Source organism: Choristoneura fumiferana, chromosome 3, assembly GCF_025370935.1.
Source record: "Choristoneura fumiferana chromosome 3, NRCan_CFum_1, whole genome shotgun sequence".
Taxonomy (NCBI): Eukaryota; Metazoa; Arthropoda; class Insecta; order Lepidoptera; family Tortricidae; genus Choristoneura; species Choristoneura fumiferana.
In genome coordinates, this window is record NC_133474.1 from 17,133,892 (window position 1) to 17,154,786 (window position 20,895).

General features: G+C 37.3%; 1 protein-coding gene and 1 pseudogene across 1 annotated transcript in view; one reads left to right on the plus strand and one right to left on the minus strand.

The window, feature by feature from the left end:
- LOC141426800 (alpha-tocopherol transfer protein-like) overlaps positions 1-20,895 on the plus strand; it is a 321,849-nt gene that overhangs the window by 235,876 nt on the left and 65,078 nt on the right. The window lies entirely within an intron of this gene.
- Positions 10,814-11,660, minus strand: LOC141426257 (uncharacterized; annotated as a pseudogene).

Sequence of the window (20,895 nt, forward strand, 5' to 3'; positions counted from 1 at the left end):
ACGTTTGAAACTTAACGGTAAAGATTTGCACACTTTTTAGGGTTCCGGAGCCATAATGGCAAAAACGGAACCCTTACAGGTTCGCCATGTCTGTCTGTCTGTCCGTCCGTGGCTTTGCTCAGGGACTCAATGCTAGAAAGCTGTAATTTTGCATGGATATAAAGGTAAGGCTATGGACAAAATGGTACAGTTAAAAATTCACAAACAAAATCCCCCCCCTCCTCCCCTTCTAAAATCTAAACCGTTCGGTGGTAAAATTTGAAAAAATTCAGGATTTCAAGGAAACTATAACGGCTAAGTTTTCTTGAGAATTATTAGTAGTTTATGAGTAAATAAGCACCTAAGGTATAAAATATACCTAAACTTGGAAGATTCCGTATATAAATACGAATTCTTAGAAATATATTACTTAATTCTTTCGTAATGGCTAACGAAACCCTATTTTCGGCGTATCCGACACGGGCTCTTGACGCTCTTGGCCGGTTTTAAATTAAAGAACGGAACTATTTAAATTGTGTAAACTTCTATAGTAAAAACATAATAAATAACGCTAATTATTACATGTACATGTAGGTATTTTTAGTCCATTTGTGTTCGAATATCGAGAACGTGTGTTACTATTGACCGTTAATTGAAACCTTAAAGTAAACGGAGTTTAAGTTATTTAATACGAGAGTCAGAGGAAACAATACGATACGAACTTCGATTTTCGAAAATTTCGTGGTAGCCCCCATAGGCCGAATGAAGTGACAGTTGGAGATGCCATGGCTATGTTTACCATAGTTTTCCATACGTGATTTGTTGTCGATATTTTTATGTGCATATCAAAAATATTTATAAAATAGTACCTACCTATAAACGCAAATTATGAGATTAAGGGGCTGTTTCACCATCCATTGATTAGTGTTAACTGGCAGTTAGTGTGATGCCGTCTCTGCTTGTTTTGTTGGAATAGACGGAGACGTCATCACATTTAACCGTCGGTTAACGCTAATCAATGGATGGAGAAACAGCCCCTAAGAGTATCCAAATGTTGATAAAACCTGAAGTATTCCACTGTAATATTAAATTTTCTTCTACAAACGTTTCAACAAAATATCTGTTGGTGAAATTAATATTTACATTAAATTATTTATTTATGCATTTAATTTTAGCTTAAACTTTTTCATTTTATTGGCAACACATGAGTAGTGTTTTTGGAATATAATGCGGCGTTGAGTAGGTATAGCACATTTTGTCGTTGCAAATAGCCGTATTTACGTCATAAGATACCTAATTAGTAAGTTATATTTGGAAAGTTAATAAGTAAGTTTAATTTTAATTAATTTTTCATTTGATTTTGTGTCATTTTTTTGTATTTATTTTTGACAATTAATTGTTTTTTTTTGGAGTTTCAGTATTCTCCTAATTTAAACTGTAATTACTACTACTACTATACTACTACCCTACCCTACCCTACCCTACCCTACCCTACCCTATTACTAGTTACTACTTTTTTCTTTCTCGTGCATTGATATTTCTATGCTAAACCTATTTAACTTTTTAAATCATAAAATCGAATAAAAAAATTCAAAAAGTCTTTACTTTTATAAACTTGAATATATTTTTCCGTAGCTATTAAAGCGCCCAATTCCTTTAAAGATTTTACTTTATGCACTAGGGCATTTATGCAGCCCACATCCGGTATAACGACGAATTTCACGAACATGAAAGTGTAAAATATTGACTACGACCCCAAATCCATTCATAATTCGTCCCACCAACCGCAGAGCCCTGCGGCCCCTAAAATACAACAAGAGGCCAATTAACACGGACTGTATAATTTCATCTCGCTGAAATAAATTTTCACCAAACTTCCATTTGAATTAATAAGAAGGGATTATTAAACAAATGGCTCTATGAATATTCCTGGCTTTGTGGGAACTTTCGAAGGAGTTGATAATTGTAGGGGTGTGCCGTGCCGATGGAGGGGTTGGCCGAATTCGGCGATATTCGCTCTCGGCAATCAGGCACATTTCAAAACGCCACGTGCAATAGGCATTGAGCACAGAATTCAAAAACTTAGCAAGACCATTGGCATTGGTGGAGAAAATAATTCTGATTTTAGTTTTGCAGCTCCTAAGTGAGATAGATGATTATGAAAATGTTGCTACAACCAACTTCATTCACTGTACCATTGAGTGGTTTGGTGCATCTACACTTACCGAGTTCGAAAGAGGCCAATCGTTGACAAACATAGAACAAATAATAATGAAAAAAAACATGGCCGAAACTTCGCCGAATTATAAAGTAAGCCAATTAGGCCGAGTAAGTTATTCGGCTCGCGCGTCCCCAACAAATTTATAACAGTCGTTCGACTATTTTGAGAGTTATTGAGAAGTTATTATAACGCGCCCTATTGAATTTAAATTGCTTCCGAGTTCGCAGTAATCGGTTCGGCCCGAATTCGAAACTGGAGTATAATTAGATATTTGTATTGCGAGTTTCGGAACACTGTTTCTGCTAGAGTTGCTGCATAATGTTAACCATAAGAGCGGTTATGCACAACGTCCGATCCGAATCCGATCCGAATCAATCCGAATCTGTGGAATTACGGTCCGGATTAAGTCTTAGAACTGTTTGTATTTCTGTCATCCGATTCATCTCCAATCTATTACGTATACACTACCATATTAGATAGTTCTACGACTACTCCGGATCGGATTCGGATCGGACATACTTAGTGCATTACCGCTCCAAAGTAAAAGGGCTAATAAGGTATTTAAAATGAAATTAATGAAAAAAAGATTTTTTTATTTACCAACAAAAGTTACCTATACGAAATTATTACAACACAGTTGATGAGTATGAGATAAAATAGGAAATAAGACTCAGCTAGTCCGCTGTGGCGTTGATTTTCTGTCTCTACCTGACTAAAAGTACTTAACTTAAACATCTAACTAACTCTAAAAAGGTGACTTCGCTGCCAAAGCGATACATGATATCCTATCATTTCTAACTTACGTTATGAACGTACATATTTTAATAAATTGTAATTATAAGTTCACAAAAAATCCCGTGGAAATTACCAAAAATTACAGCTGCACCTACATAAAAAAACCGCCGAACTACATGTCTCTAAAGCTAGTAATAATTTATAAAATATTATATCACAGGGTACATAACATCACAAAATGGTGCGTAAAAACGTTATTTTTCTCCGTTAATGTCTTCCTTATACCGTAATGGAGTAGGACTCGTAAATACTGGTAACGAAGATTTGTGTCCCGTGTGTGAGCGATTTATTTTACGAGAAAAGAGAATATTACACCCGCACCGGGAAGGCAATTAACCCTTAGTTATAGTAATTGATTGTATCTTTTTGTGGTAGAAATATAAATAGAGTAAGCTTACTGAAAAGTTTTATGCGACAGATAATAATATCTGTGATGCCGTCTCTGTTTGTTTTGTTCGAATAAACAGAGATAGTATTACATTTATCTGTCACATGGAATTACAAAGTTGGTGTAAAAAGTTGGAAAAGTTTTTGGTAATTACTGGAAACTTTCACAAGACGAAATTTAAATTAAAGAAACGGAAAGTTTCAATCCCCATACAAAATTACGAGAAGTTTCCGAAATTTTCTTATAAATATGAAAAATTGCGCAAATTTGGAAAATTTCCGTTGGCACGTCATCAGTAAATATGGGTATAGAAGTGGTACCTAATTAGAGTACAGATAGTAGAATTAACTAATCTGAGATTACTGAGAGTCGGAAATCAAATGACAACAAAGACTGAGTTAGACTGTCAGATCAACATGCCTACCAATTATTAGTTATTTGCAGTTTGAATCAGCTTGAGCACTGGTGATAAAAAACGCTGCTTTCATTTCAAAAAACAGTGGCCTTAGGTTTGTGTTCAGTCGAGTCCTAGTCTTATTCTACAAAATTAAGATTTAAACTTCGTATCGCCCCGTTCCACTTAAGGTAGAAGTGTTTAATTGGAAGAAAGAGAGAATGCATGACACGAATTTCGAAAGCTCCCGTTAGTAGTTAAATCCGAAGTGACCCACAAGTTCAAAAGAGTCATTATGAGGAAGAGATACTACTTCAGAGGTATCCGGTACCGAACCGAGCCACGGATTAGATGTAACCGATTAGCCTTCGCCGCAGACAACTTTATGATCGAAAGAACCGAAGTCAATAAAGGAGTCCGAGGCGATATCGGAGCTGGATTTAGCTAATCCGATCATAGGCTGTATTGCCTAACGTTTCTGATGCTCGCGATCGCTGTCAAATTACAGTTTTTTTTCTTCTATGCGTAATCTGGCATTTGATTGTGATCGCGATCATCAAAAACGTTAGGCAATACGGCCTCTCTTCTTGGAGTTGAGATTACCCATGTGTAGTATCGACGGTCTTCATAAAATCCATCATCATCATCATCTCAGCCTATATACGCCCAACTGCTGGGTTCGCACGCGGGCCCACTAAAGATTGAAACCTTCATTCACACCACTGAACCGCTTCGCAGGTTCAGCAGTATTACTCGCGATGTTTTTTTCCATCGTAATTCATAAAATTGATAGCGTTTATTCTCGAGTGATCCCTCTGCATGATCTGCTGCGCCTGCGGTTATCGTCTAACTTCGGCCCTTTGATCACCGACGTGTCATTGCCACGATGACGATGACGCGAACTTTGCTAATAGGGTGACGCAGAAGGAAATCTTATTAGTAAAGTGTTTGCGTGGCCGCCATTATGCTGTGTTTGGCTGCGTTAGAGTTTTTGATAGGTTTAGATTAATCATGGGCCTATTGTAATAGAGCTTATTACATCGTCTTAAAGTGGGTTTTTTAAACCCCGACGCCAAAGCAGGGGTTTTAGTCTGCGTTTTCGCCAGAGATATGCGAGAATGTATCGGAAGGAACGTGTTTTTCATGAACCAATAGTAAGGCTAATTTTCAATATGGTTTTTCCTACTCAGAATCAAGAGCACAATCTGTTCCGACCATTTAAAAAAACTGTCATCATTTTTTCATAAAAAAATTATGATTATGAGTCAGTTTTGTCACACCTATAGTGTATGAATAAAACGTCGCAAAACTGTCATTTTTTTTTAAACTTTTGGAACGGTAGTGCTCTTGATTCAGAATAGAAAAAACCTTTTTTTTCCATAATTAAAAAAAGGTACACTTTTTCGTACACATCCGGAAAAGATACACATCCGAAATTTTTATTCAACTGCCAGTTCTAATAGTTTACGCGTGCAAAGCCTAGTATAGGTAGTACCAAAATGATTACACACAGCTACAAAAAAAAACTGATTACACAAAAGAAGAATGCATGAAATGAATGACTAAATGTCAAGATCTGCTGTCATTACCTCAACTCTGGTAGCACTTGGTATACAGGGTGGCTTATTTAGATCGGTCAGTATGGATCTAAATCGTATATTATACGAACATCTGTTCTAAGGAAATAACAAGAATTAGCATTTATACATTTAAAAAAAAACTGTACTCAGCTCGGGAATTAAACACGGACGTTTTCAAAAATAAAACTTACATTATTAAAGAATATGAAATACAATGCACTTTATTCATTCTAGATAAAGTGTATCATAGTAACATTTATTGCTTATGACCTACCGATATCCAAATAAAAATAATGTACGTTTTATTTTTCAAAACGACCGAGTTCGATTCCCGAACTGAGAACAAGTAATTTTTTAAACTATGAATTCAGCTTTTCTTGTTTCTAAAATGATGATCTTGTTTATATAATGGTATGATTCCTAAAACAGATCAGCGTACAAATAATAATAAATAATTAAATATCACGGGACAATTCACGCCAATTGACCTAGTCCCAAAGTAAGCTTAGCAAAGCTTGTGTTATGGGTACTAAGCAACAGATAAATATAATTATATAGATAGATACATACTTAAATACATATTAAACACCCAAGACCCGAGAACAAACATTCGTATTTTTCATACAAATATCTGCCCCGGCGCGGGAATCGAACCCGGGACCTCAAGCTTCGTAGTCAGGTTCTCTAACCACTAGGCCATCTGGTCGTCCGAATGGTCTGGTCTGGTGTGGTCGGCGTATGTCTTATAGTTTCAGACATTCCCATACTGACCTATCTAAATGAACCATCCTGTATACAATAGTTTCAACATTACATCATTACATCTGACGGAGATCAATTCAGAATGCGTGACTGTGCTGTATCGGAGTGGACGTTTGCGACCGGCGCATGCCCAGTATTAATCATATGACATTGAGAAGATTTTTCAGAGGTTAGATAAGATCATAGAGGAGTTTGTTGATAGAGTGGAAAAACCTATTAATAATATTGTGTTGAATTTTGTTGTACTCTTTATTGTACGTTCAAAGACTAATGCATGAGCCACCATGGAAAAAATTCACAGTAAACGTCATAGTGATATCGCATTAATTAACAAGGAAAATCGTAATGACTTTTCCTTTGAAAAGATAAGATTAGAATATAACAGTTAGCAAAAGAAAGAGATGCGTACCTGATTTACATGTGCGGGTGCGTGTCTGCATTATTTATATCGAAAATACAAACTGAGACATGGATGCACAGAAAAACCAGGAAAAGAGAGACCAGCGCTGGGAATCGAACTCAGGTCCTCAGCAATCCGTGCTGCGTGCTGTAACCCCTACACCACCGCTGGAGAGGAGTCAAGACACGAATTTCTCCTATGCACACATATCTCAGGTTGCTTTTTTCCACTACGCTACTTATTACGCATTACTTATATAATTTTGGCACGTTTAAACCGATGTTTACAAAAGATTGAACTCATGGAAATTTCCAAAAATTACATCGTGGAGTTCATTAACGTTGCAAATAAAATATCCGCGCCAAATGTTTTATTTTTCGAGTTTTATTAGTTATTACGATCCCGTGGGAATATCGGGATAAAAAGTAGCTCTACGTGTTTTTTAGACATTAAACGATTTACATACCAAATTCAGAAAGGACTGCAAGAAAAAACATTTACCGACAACAACACCAGACACATCAATATTAATACAAATACACAACACGAAGGACAGTGTGTCATTGCGATTGCAAACTATTGTGAGAGGAGGCCTGTGCCCAGCAGTGGGACGTTTATGATGGGAAGATGATGATTTTAACCTGAAAGAGTAATAAGCAAAAAACCTCGTGGGAATTCTTAAAAACTACAACGAGTTTCAAAACAAGATGGCCAATATTACGGCTGTTGGTTACTTTCTCGCTGGATAAGACTGTCCACTCCGCGACTGATCACGTACCGTACCGGCGACGCATGTTTGCGGACGTGAGTAGTATGAGCGATAGTGTTGTTTTTCCACGTCATTTGTTTTTTGTTTCGAGTTATAAATCTATTCAAACTCATGATAATAGTGGGCTCTTTTATGTTACAGCAAATATAGGTAGTAGCTAGCTTTTGCCGGCGGCTTCGCCCGCGTGTAATTCGGTTATCGCGCGCAGTTCCCTCGGGACTGTGCATTTTTCCGGGATAAAAATTAGCCTATGTCACTCTCTGGCCCATGAACTATCTCTATGCCAAAAATCACGTCGATCCGTCGCTCCGTTTTGACGTGAAAGACAGACAAACATACAAACACACACACTTTCGCATTTATAATATTTAATATTAGTATGGATGGGCTAATTGGGTGTTGCTGCACGTAACGTGTGGCAACATAACGCCGTCTGGAAGCCCTTTATCGTGTCCTGTCGTGTCACCAAGTAATAAAATAAAAATAAAATAAAAATAAAATATAAAATAAGCCTTTATTGCTGTTTGCTTCTAACTTATTTTACAACAATTAGTGTAAGTTGCAAAAGAGGTAAGAAAATAATTAACTTATTACTAAATCTCCTTCTCGGCATTCGGTCGATCCTCCCCTCATAACAGCTTGTCTTTCGACAAAGGCCTCCTCTAAGGCTTTCCACTTGCTTCTATCCTTTGCCGTGCGTAACCATTCTGGGCCTACTACTTTCTTAAAATCATCTTCCCATCTCTTAAACTGCCTACCTCTGCTTCTTCTGCTTCCTCTAGGGTACCATTCAGTTATTATTCTAGTCCACTTTTCCCTCTTTTCCCTCAACATATGTCCCGTCCAGCGCCATTTCAATTTTCTACATACTGTTTGAACTTTTTTGAATTTAGTTTTTCTCTTTAGTTTTTTCAACTGAATTCTATCTGTTCTCCTTACGCCCAATACACTTCTCTCTATTCCATTCTGACATATATTGATTTTATTTTGCTGTTGCTCTGTTAAGGCCCAGTTTGGCATGCGTATGTCAGACATGGCAGGATACAGGTATTGAACACTTTGCGCTTCTCCGTCATCGGCATCTCTTTGTTTTTCATTATTTCGCTTAACGACCAAAATCTCTTCCAGGTGTTAGCTATTCTTCTATCAATTTCTTTTTGCATATTGTCTGTTGGTGATATTAATTGTCCCAAGTAAATATATTCGTTAACATATTCTATTTGCTGATTGTTAATTTTTATGACATCCTTTTGTGGAGAGTTGGTCATTATTTTTGTTTTTGATATATTCATTGAGAGACCTGCATTTGCACCTTCATCTGATAATTGTTGTAGCATTTTTTCCAAGATCTTGGGGCACTCAGAAAAAAGTATTAAGTCGTCAGCGAATCTCAAATGACTTAGTTTCTCTCCGTTTACGTTAAGTCCGAAATTATCCCAATCCAGTTTTACGAAAATCATTTCCAATACAGCTGCAAATATCTTAGGCGAAATTGGGTCTCCTTGACGGACTCCTCTTTCAATTGGGAACTCATCGCCTTTCATTTCCAGTTTTATCTTTGCTGTGCTTTTCCCGTAAATTTTCTTGAGTATGCGTATATTATACTTTCCATGAACCCCTTGTCTCTTTAATGATTCCCATATATAGTGGTGTTCCAAGGAATCGAACGCTTTGTTGAAATCTACGAAGCCCAAGTAGAATATTTTATTGTATTCTTTATATTTCTGAAGTATCTGCCGGAGGACGTGAATATGGTCTAAAGTCGAAAAGTTGCTCCTAAATCCAGCTTGCTCTTTCGGCTGATTTTCATCGAAGGTGTTAGTTAATCTAGATAGTAATATCTTTGAAAAGATCTTATATATATTAGACATTAGGCTTATTGGCCTATAATTGCCAATGTCTCCCTTGTCTCCTTTTTTATGTAATAAAACTATCTCTGATTTTGTCCAATCATCTGGGATATTTTCTGTATTTATTATTTCGTTAAATAGTTTAGTTAGTTTGGGAACGATCACTGGACTTAATGTTCTAAGAAGTTCATTGGTGATTTGATCAGGGCCAGGTGCTTTCCCTAACTTCTGCGTCATAATAGCTCTTTCGGTTTCTTCTTCCAGGATAGGTGGTATAGGATCTGAATCTTGTGTTTCATCTATCACAGTCTCTGTAGCTTTACTAGTTTTGTTTTTATACAGGTCCTTGTAGTAATCCGTAGCAATATTTACTATTTCAAGTCTTTTGCTAGAGCATTTTCCCCGTTTATCCTTCATATTTGGCATCCAATCTTTCTTTGATTCTAACTCTTTTTACGCTTTCTTTACTCCGCCTGTTTTTTTAATATGATATTGGAAAGAGTTTGCCCTATTCTCTTTTCTGTCTTTTCTTATTTGTTCGTTGATCCTTTTACTTACTTCTGCAATATTTTTACGAGTCTCTTTGTTTTTCGTGCCCTGTAGAAGCAATTTTCTTTCCTTCAGTAGTTGAGTTGTTTCTGTAGACAGTATTGTTTTATTACGTGTATTTATTTTCTGACTTCAGTTTTAAGGCTATTTACAAAATCACAGTATTTATCCTGAGTTGATTTATTGTACTCTTTCCCTTCCCTTTTATCCAAAGTTCCTTGTAAGTTGTTCATTTGCTCTTCATTCATTTTAATGTTTACATAACGTGTAGAATTAGTTTGCAACCTCCGACTTTTCTTTACCTGAGTTCCTTGTAATGTCGCACGAATCATTTTATGGTCTGAGTTAAAATTTAGGTTATGTATGATTGATAAATCTTTAAAAAAGTTTGGTTTATTTGTCATAATATAGTCAATTTCATTTTTATACAATCCATTTGGGAAGTCCAAGTCCATTTCTTATTCTTTTTCTTTTGTAGAAACTATTCATAATACTAAGTTTGTTTTCTAAACCAAAGTTCACCAATCTTTCTCCATTTTTGCTCCTTTTGCCATGGCCGTATCTTCCTATAGCATACTCTTCTCCTGCTCGGCATTCCCCAATTTGACCGTTAAAATCTCCCATTAATATAACATTTTTGTGCGCAGTATCAACAGTTCTTTGGAGGTTTTGGTAAAAAAGCTCTATTTTGTCTACATCTTCTTTTTTATCTGATTCAGTTGGTGAATATGCCTGAATTATTGACCAATATTCCTCTTTGCTAGTCTGTATGGGAAGTTTAATGTTTAGAATAGCTATTCTTTCGGATATTCCTCTCAATTCCTCTATTCTGTCACTGTATTCCCGTTTTACCAAAAATCCAATCCCATACTGACCTGGTGTTTCTCCTTTGTAATGTAATATGTACTTTCCGTAATCTTCTATACCTTCTCCTAATCTTCTCATTTCGCTTATTCCAATAATATCCCATTTAATTTCGTTGATTGCTGTCTCTAATTCAATTAGTTTTTCTGGGTTCTTAGTGATCGTGCGTTAAATGACGCTATGTGTAAGTCGCAATTGTTATTTATTTTTTGATTTTTTATTCTTAGAGGGTGTTGGTCGTTTTCCCCACGATGACCAGTCGGCTTGGGGGAGGATGTTGCTTTTTTGTATGTGTTTCTGTTTCTTTACTTTGTTGTATTTTCCGTCTGCCGAGAGTTGGTTGCTATTGTTGTTTGTTTGTAGAGGGGTTACTTAGAGAGTTGGATCTATTCCTCATCGCATCAAATGCGTTGATTCTATTGCCCTTGAAGGATGTGGAAGGTTGATGTTTTTTAGGTTGATTATTCGGAGAATGTGGGAATAAGATGTTTCTCGTTTCCTTTTATCACTAATTGATTCATTTCCTTCACTACGAGCTTATCATATTTCAAGAACGCTATTTTTCCTTTCTTCCTTTCTTCTACCAACTCCGCTTGTAAAGCTTTCCTTTTAGCCAAAACATCCTTGGGATAGTCTTCAGTGACATATATCTTCTTGAGATCCTTCTTCTTTTTCATTATCTCTCTCTTTTCCACCCGTTTACGAAAGAACAGAGGATTGGTCTCGGTTTATTACCTTCTCTATTTTTATTCCCTATGCGGTATATGTTGTTTATTCCGTTTTCTTCGATTTCAATATTTATATCACTTTTAAAGTTTCTTTTATGTTATTTATTACTTCTAGTGTAGATTTTTCTGTTTCTTCCATGCCAAATATTACAATGTTGTTGTTCCTTCTTTCCCTTTTCCAGAATTCTAACTCTTTTTCCTGGTTTTCTACTTTTAATTTCAAGCTTTTATTTTCTTCTATAATAGGGATTAGCTTCTCATCCATTCGTACCATTATATTATTAATAATAGATTCAGTAAGTTCCTCATTTTGATGTTGCATTTCCAATTTCATTTTATCAAACAAAAGTTGGAATTGTGCCTCCATTTTTATTGTTTTTCCGGATGGAACGAAACCAATAGTAGAAATTAGTAGAAATATTCTTCAACACTTGCAACACTGGCGTATATGTCAGTCGTTCTTTAGCTGACAAAGTAACTGTCAAGGTTGTCAAGTTCAATCTCTTCTGAACGTCTACCCTCTAACCTTAAAATGTTGTAGATGAACTTTCTTCTTTATTTGTGATGTAATGTGCCGATTTCACTTCAATTAATATCTCCAACACTTCAAGGCTTCTTTTTTGACGTTGTGCAGTAGTACTTTTGATTGTATGACACTGTTAACTATTTTTTTCGCGACTTTGATCGGACGTTGATGTTTACACTTCGAAGGTCGGTTGCGGAAAATAAAGAGTCATTAAATTGTACTTATTATATTGTATTCCATTTTGTCAAAAGTAACGTAATTGGTGCGAAACGACTTAGGGCTCTTCAAGACTAGAGTGAATAATGCTATATACTTTTTTGTCCCTCCTGGCCAATGATGTTCATTTTTTGTCAAGTTTTGAAATTCTTTCTAGAACCTTAGGTGCTTGCTGTTTGAGTTTAATTTATTCCTGGCAAAATCTTTATACGTTGTGACTGGGTGCCCGGGGGTCCCGCACACATTAAACTCAGGCCGGGAATCGAATCCGGCTGGGAGGTTAGGGAAACTAGCTCAGGGATGGGAATCGGCGGATTAAGTAAACAACGTTTATTAAACAGCAAGACTGAGGGCTTTTATGCCTATTTATTTAAATACTATATTTACCAGTAAACACTCTACCTAACCTTAAATACTACGGGGGTTCGCGGCCTTAAGTTTGTTTATACGGGGCAAGAAGGGCGCTACGATACGCGGGCGAGTACCCGAAGGATTCCCGGTTTTACGGAGCGGCTCTACGGGAACGCGCTGGGTCCTAGCCGCGCGATTCGGGGAACCAAACCGCGCCAAACAAGGGGGAAACCTGACCGTGCTGTTCGGGGAACCAAACCGCACTAAGCCAGGCCGGATACACCGATCGTGTGATTCGGGGAACCAAACCGCACTAAACCGAGGGGGAACTGACCGAGCGATTCGGGGAACCAAACTGCACTAACCGAGGTCGGGAATGAGCAGGTAGGTAGGTAAGGCAAGGGGCGCACATCAAATACCCTGGCCGTCGAGTGTCATCCGTCGTTACTCGGACAACACTGTAGCACGTAAGCTGCGGGGGATAAGACTGCCTTTTACGCCTACGCCTACACTCGTAGCGCGTAGCAGCGTTTTTCCGCTTTGTAGCGAAAACTGCTTACGAAAAGAGTACTGGCTTAGCGGGTTCAGGGTACGTAATGCGTTTGTACAGTCGGTCAGGAAGCGGGGGCGGCCCGGCGGCGGCTGCGGGCGGTTCTGCTTCACCGGTGTGCTCGGCTGCTGGCATGCCCATCGCATTCCCCCCTCCCGTATGGAGATTTTTACTTGTGAATTAGAAATAGGTAAAAATCGTTGGTGAAACCAACACCAATGCGGCCTAGAAAAGAAGAAAATGAGGGGGATCCAACGGGAGAGTTTCAGTTAAACTGGAGAAAAAAAATTTTTTTCTTGCGATGTGCGGCTTTTCTTAACATAGTTTTTCATTTTATACGGTATTCTAATCTATTTGTCTCATTTTATTCTCTTGCATTTTTATTGTTCCTTATAACTAATGAATTGATTACTTTTCAATATCTATTACCTTTTTAACCGACTTCAAAAAAGAAGGAGGTTCTGTTTTTTTTTTAAGTATGTTCACCGATTAGTAAGTCAATTGTGGACCGATTTTCAAAAAAAATGTTTTTACGAAAGAGTATTCTTTTGAGGTGGTTCCATTGTCACCAAGTCAAGATCCGATCATGGGATCCTAGGGAAATCGAGGGAAAACCTCAAAATTTATAGGCACACCTATGGCGATTTTGGCATTTTTAGCACTAAGACAAGCATTTACATTCAGAAAGTATCATTTGGTAAACTGGACCTGATGAAGAAGACCGTAGATGGCCAATGGAACTCGTCAAAGCTAAGCAATGCTCGCGCGTCTATAAACGATCATGATTACTAAACCAAGATAAGCGACTAAGAAGAAGCTTTAAGTTAATTTAAGCTTTAAGTTCTTTCGACTTGATCTGATGCTGAAGCCAGAAGGTAGGCAACGGAACTCTGTTATAAAACAACGTAACTAAACCGTGTTTGTGCTTAATAGAATCGTTGTGATATCAAACAAATCACTAAAAAGTGAGAAATAAAGAAAATTTTTAACAAAAAAGTAAAACCGACTCAAAAAAAAAAAACAAAAATAGAACCGACTACAAAACTCTTGAAAATATTTTCTAGGTAGGTACCTACTAGCTCGAAGTCGGTGACTCAGCACGACCCAGCAGGAGTGATTGAAACCCATAGTATGTAGGTGAGGTAGACGACTATTGTTCCACTCCTGGTGGCTCGTGCTGAGTCACCGACTTCAAGCTAGTAGGTACCTATCTAGAAAAATATTTTCAAGAGTTTTGTAGTCGGTTCCATTTTTGTTATTTTTTTGTGTCGGTTTTACTTTTTTTAACTAAAAGTATTGATTATATTTGTGCTGTTGACTGTACCGCGTATTCGTGGCAAGTTCCAACTCAGTAGCACTAGCCTATCCTGTAATTGGCTCTGTGTTGCTATTCCTATTAAATATATTGTGTTTTTAGCTGTTGGTTCTCCTTAAATCAATAAATAATTGGCGAGTGTATTGGGCACTTTTGCACCAGGTATGACGCGGGTATGACAATAAATGAAATAATAATAATAAAACTTCTCACAAACACCAATTGACCCAAGCCCAAACTAAGCAGTTTTTTCTACGGGTGCTAAACAACGGGTAGACATACATACATATATACTTAAATACATACAGACATCCAAGACTCAAGTACCTACTACAAACATTTATATTCAGCACACAAGTATTAGCAAAAAATGTTCGGTTCTGGCACTTCGCCGGCCGCTGCCGCGGCACGCTCGCTTCGCTCGCTCGGCTCGCGCACTGAGGGTCGCAGTTCTACCTAACACTCCTACTCGCTTCGCTCGTCGTCGTACCTAACCAGACCTGCCTTAGTAGAATAGGTAGAAGCATAGAATTAAGGAACTGATATATTTATTAGGTGACAGATCTATTATTTTGGTGATCGAATTTTGATGATCAAACTATAATTTAGGATACAGGTTTACATTAATCTGATGACTCATACTTAGAGACAGATTTGATTAATTTGATGACCAATATATTTCTTAGGGATAGATATAACAATGAGGGTATCGCAGTTTATTGACAAATCTAAATTTAAGTGACAGAAAATATAGTTCCCTTATTTTTACGACTTTTGTTTGATAGATTTTCTGTGAGTACTGGCTGGCACTGCCCTGTCGTATGTGGTTTTCAAATGGTTAGCAACTAAGTTTGTTTATGCTGTCATAACAGAGATTGAGTAAATTCGATAAAGATTCCATTGATATTTTATTGTGCTATTTTATACAACAAATTCGATGCTCCACGTTAGAGAAATCTCACAAATATGGTAGCAGAGCGTGGTTGACTTACGAGTTAGTATAATGGCATCAACGTCGAGTTATCGCACCATAGAACCGTTGACCAAGTCAAATTATGATACTTGGTGCCTGCAAGCACAAGCGGTCCTGATTAAAAATGACTATTGGGATATCGTGAGTGGTGAGAAAATATTGCCACCTAATGCAGATGCGGCAGCGAAGACAGCGTTCAACAAGGAGGACTTAAAGGCAAGAGCTGAAATTTTACTTTTGTTATCGCCGTCCGAATTAAAACAAATTAAAGCCTGCACGACGTCTAAAGCAGTATGGGACAAATTAAAAGCTACTTACCAAAGCACCGGGCCTGCAAGGAAAGCCACCTTGTTGAAACAACTAGTTCTTAAGCGAATGACCGCCGATGAAGACATCCGTGATCACATAAATAATTTCATGGACGTGGTGGATAAACTCGCAGATATGGATATAAAAATACCTTCAGAATTGCTCAGCATTATGCTTCTATATAGCCTGCCAACAACTTTTGAAAACTTTAGGATAGCCATAGAGTCTCGTGACACGCTACCCTCTCCCGAAGACCTGAAAGTAAAAATTCTTGAAGAATATCAGGCTAGGAGTGGTAGTGAACCATCTGAAAACTCAGAAGCATATCACTTCAAGAAAAATAAACAGAAGTCGTACTGCAAGAGTTGCAAACGTAAAGGTCACACTACAGAGACGTGTTGGGGAAAGAAGAAGAACGCCAATGAGAAAGACAACATAAACAAAAACAAAAATTTTAATGTTTGTCTCAGCACTGCAAGTTCAGATACCAATGAAGAAACCTGGTGTCTAGATAGCGGCTGCTCATCACACATGTGTGGCGAAAAATCAAAGTTTTCCACAATGACCCCTGAAAACGGCACTTTGAAGTTGGCATCAAACAAGCATACAAGCATGATTCAAGGAAAAGGAAGAGTCACTGTCAGTACCGAAAAAGAAAATTACAACCTCATTGATACCCTGTACATTCCCGATGTGTCAGTGAACCTATTGTCCGTCGGAAAAATAACAGACAAAGGAAATAAGGTCGTTTTTGAGAAAGACAAAGCCTACGTCATAGAAAAAGGTGGTGAGGTGGCACTGACAGCACAAAGAAAAGATGGGCTCTATTACATTGAATTCAAAACAAAAGAGACTGCACATTTCACACCAAAAATGGGTAATGGTATCATGGAATGGCATCGTAAACTTGGCCACATAAATGAAAAAGATTTGAAGACGATGGCTAAAGATGAGCTTATGTATGGCTTGAACTTTACTGACGAGAAGTTGGAAACATGCGAGACCTGCATTAAAGGCAAACTATCACGACTACCATTCTCAAGATATATGGACTTATACACAACAGACAAGTTGGAAATAATCCACAGCGACGTATGTGGACCTTTTGAGTGTGAGACAATAGCAGGATCAAGATATTACGTCACATTTATAGACGATTTCACTCGTTACTGTCACGTCTATTTTATGAAAAAGAAGAGTGACGTATTCAAAATGTTCAAAGATTACAAAAATGAAGTTGAGACGTTCCACAACAAAAAGATAAAATACCTGCAATCAGACAATGGTACAGAATACCGAAACAAGGAGTTCGACGATTATCTCAAATCGCACGGCATTCAAAGAAGATTGACCACCGTTTATACTCCTCAACAAAACGGAATAAGCGAGAGAAAAAACCGATCGTTACTTGATAAAACCAGATGTCTGTTGATTGAAGCTAATGCACCCAAAAAGCTCTGGGCGGAAGCGGTAGCTACTGCGAACTACTTAATAAATCGAAGTCCTTCCAAAGCCCTAGATGGCACTACACCGTTCCAGAAGTGGGTTGGGCGAACACCATGCGCACATCATCTATACGTATTTGGCAGAAAGACCTTTGTACTGAAAAAGAAGAAACGAGGAAAGCTTACCCAGAACACTAAAGAAGGTGTATTCATGGGATACTCGATGACCTCGAAGGCATACAGAGTCTACATACCTGAAGATAATGATGTGATAACTAGCAGGGACATAAAAGTCATAGATAAAATGTACTTCGCAGAAGGAAATCAGAACTACGAACATCTTGTGACTGAAAAGGGACAGAACTCAAATATATCTGAAAAAGAAAACAAAAGTAGAGGTAAAAATAAAGAAAACAATATACCACAAATTGAAATTGAAATTATAGAGACTAAAAATGAGAACACATTGCAAAATCTAAATTATCAAGAAGATGACGCCTCATCTACAGACGAAATAGAATCTTACGATGACGCATCAGAAATTGTTGAGGCACCTGGAAATGGGAGACCACAAAGACAAAGGCACCAACCAGCGTGGACTAAAGATTTTGTTCTGGATGAAAATGAAGAAAGTCGTTTATTCTCGGAAATGTGTAATTTATCTGAAGAAAATGAAGATGATGACTACTGGCATGATGCAATAAAAGCCGAAATAAGAGCACATGTCAAGAATGGAACCTGGAAAATAGAAAAGAAAAATAAAAACATGAAGGAAGTGGACTACAAGATGATCCTTAGAAACAAAGTAGGACCGGATAACAATATTACAAGGAAGGCCAGACTCGTAGCACGGGGTTTTACTCAGCGACCAGGCGTTGACTACAATGAAACGTACGCTCCTGTGGCTAAACTAAGTTCGATCAGATCTGTTGTTGGAATAGCAATCGAAGAAGGGTTAAAATTGAACCAGATGGACGTGACAACAGCATATCTGAATGGAGAACTAGAAGAAAAAATAGTAATGAAATATCCGGAATATTTAGAAGAATACCTGACTGAAATCATGGTTGACGAAAGTAGAAAAGAAGATCTGACGTTATACAACAAAACAGTTGAAATGTTAAAAGACATAAAAAATAATTCCAAAGGGAAAGTCTGCCGTCTTATAAAAGCTCTATATGGACTTAAGCAGGCAGGGAGGCAGTGGTATAAGAAACTCGACACAGAATTAAAGAACATTGGTTTCAAAGCTTCAGAAGCTGACCCATGTGTATATCTACTAGAGAAAAGAGGAGTTAAAATAATCATAGTAATTTATGTCGATGACCTTTTAATTGCCTACTCATGTCCAAGAAAGCTCCAAGAAATAAAAGACCTGCTAAACACGAAATTTGAGCTGAAAGACTTATCGACACCTAAACGTTTGATTGGAATTGATGTAACCTACAAAAGAGACGAAATTAAACTAAACCAAGAGAAGTTCATAGAAGAAACTCTCAAAAAGTTTAAAATGGAAGACTGCAAATCTGTTTCTACGCCTATAGAGCCAGGTCTTATTCTAGATAAAGGTGAAAAAGATGATCGCCTAAACCTTCCATACAAGAACTTAATTGGCACTCTCATGTATATAGCAGTGGCAACTCGCCCTGATATAATGTTCGCTATTAGCTACCTCTCCCAATTTAATGATTGCTATGGAGAAGAGCATTTTAAGTGCGCAAAGAGAGTACTGCGTTACTTGAAAGGAACGAAGAGTGTCGGCCTAATTTTTAGAAAAACTGGTCAAGAACTGTATGGATTGGCAGATGCAGATTGGGGGGCATGTAAACTTGATAGAAAATCTTTTTCGGGCTATTGTTTTAAATTTGCTGGGACAGCTGTAAGTTGGATGTCTAAGAAGCAAAGAAGTGTCGCTCTATCTACAGCTGAGGCCGAATATGTGGCCTTAACTGAGGCTGCTAAAGAAGCAATCCATCTAAGAAATCTGTATAAAGATTTAGGAGCCAGCTACGAACGAATCGTCGTATTCAATGACAATCAAGCCGCCCTGAAACTGAGTCAAAACGCTATGGTGACTTCAAAGTCAAAGCATATTGACCTAAAAATGCATTTCATTCGGAACTGTATTCAAGAAGGAGTATTAGAGGTCAATTATCTTCGGACTGAAGATATGGAAGCTGATCTACTGACAAAAGCTTTGGCTGGTCCGCGCCTGTTGAAATTGCGGAACAGCTTGGGATTGTGCTGATGACCACGACAGTGCTGTGAAGAGGAGTGTGAGTACTGGCTGGCACTGCCCTGTCGTATGTGGTTTTCAAATGGTTAGCAACTAAGTTTGTTTATGCTGTCATAACAGAGATTGAGTAAATTCGATAAAGATTCCATTGATATTTTATTGTGCTATTTTATACAACAAATTCGATGCTCCACGTTAGAGAAATCTCACATTTTCTTAATACGATAAAGGGATTTAGAAAACTATTGCAAATTTTTTTTTAACTTATTACTTTAGACGATAAATTGTTTTACTTTCTTAGGGCTAATTAACTTAGGTTATGGGTTTTATTCTGGAATATATTTATCTAAAATATATGAATATTTTGTTTCCCCTTACTTATTTACTTATCTATTTTTTTCCTGCCAGGTTTTATTGTTTCTTCTTATGGTTAGTATGTATACTTTTAACTATCAGTAGGTTTTTTTTTGGAATTCTTGAAATAATTGAAACTTATCGTTTGTATTCGATCATTTTTGTTTCTTGTTGTGTCTGTGTCGTATTTCGGAACTTATTAGTCTGCTCACCGACTATGGTAATTATTTAACTTTGATTGGTGTTTTATACGGTAAAATTACGTTAGATGGCGCTGTTTTATATAGAGTTTGAATCTTTATTGAATTTTGATATTAATAATCTTGTAATGAATACGATTTTAAGGATACGATTCACTTTACTCATGAATCGAATCGGTTTTAGATTATATTGAAATAATCGATTAAAAAAATCGCTAGATCGTATCCAATTGAATCGATCATCATGAAAATCGAATCGTAACGTGCATCCCTACTGCTGGCTGCCTATCGCAACGTCATTAGAAAAAAAATATTTTCCGACCCTTCTGTCCGGTTCCCAAAACATCCGTTACCAAAACATCTGTTCCCGTCATTACCTTAATCCGTTTCCCGATATAAGTGTTTCGCAAAATGTGCTTCTCCCTAAATATACGTCTGTCTTGATATCCGTTTCCCTAAACACTCGATCCGTCACTACAATAAAGATAAAATCAAGATTTCTTTACGGATGTCATAAGAAACGATCTTTTGGCATACGGATGTCATGGGAAACGGATCTTTTGGCATGCGGATGCTATGAGAAACGGGTCTTTTGGGCTATGGGTGTCACGAGAGACGGATCTTGCGGAATGCGGATGCTATGAGAACCGGATGTTCTGACACACTGATGCTATGAGAAACGGGTCTTTTGGCCTACGGTGATTTAAGTAAACTATTTTGGAATGGATGTTTTGGGAACGGATCCGGACAGAACGGTCAGAAACTAAAAATTTTAAATTCATCTGATTTTTGTGACTACGTAATCATATAAAAATTCAAACCATTATAATCCCGACCGTTGCTGATGACATATGATTATGTCCGTTGGAGCATCAATATTCGGTGAAGATAGTAAAGTTCTGCAATCCGAACTAATTAATTATCCTCCTAATGCCGAATCCTTTATAAAGGACTAATGTAATTTAAATTAAACTCTATCATAAACATAAATGACATAAAGTTCATGTTATAATTAAAAATTTGACTTGGGCGTTAGGAGGTTATACCAAGTATATTTTTTATAATAAGTAAATTTGGCTTGCAGAAGTTTACCCGGAAATTTGACGCATTGCGTTGAGGTATTGTTTATCGTTTTGTAAAA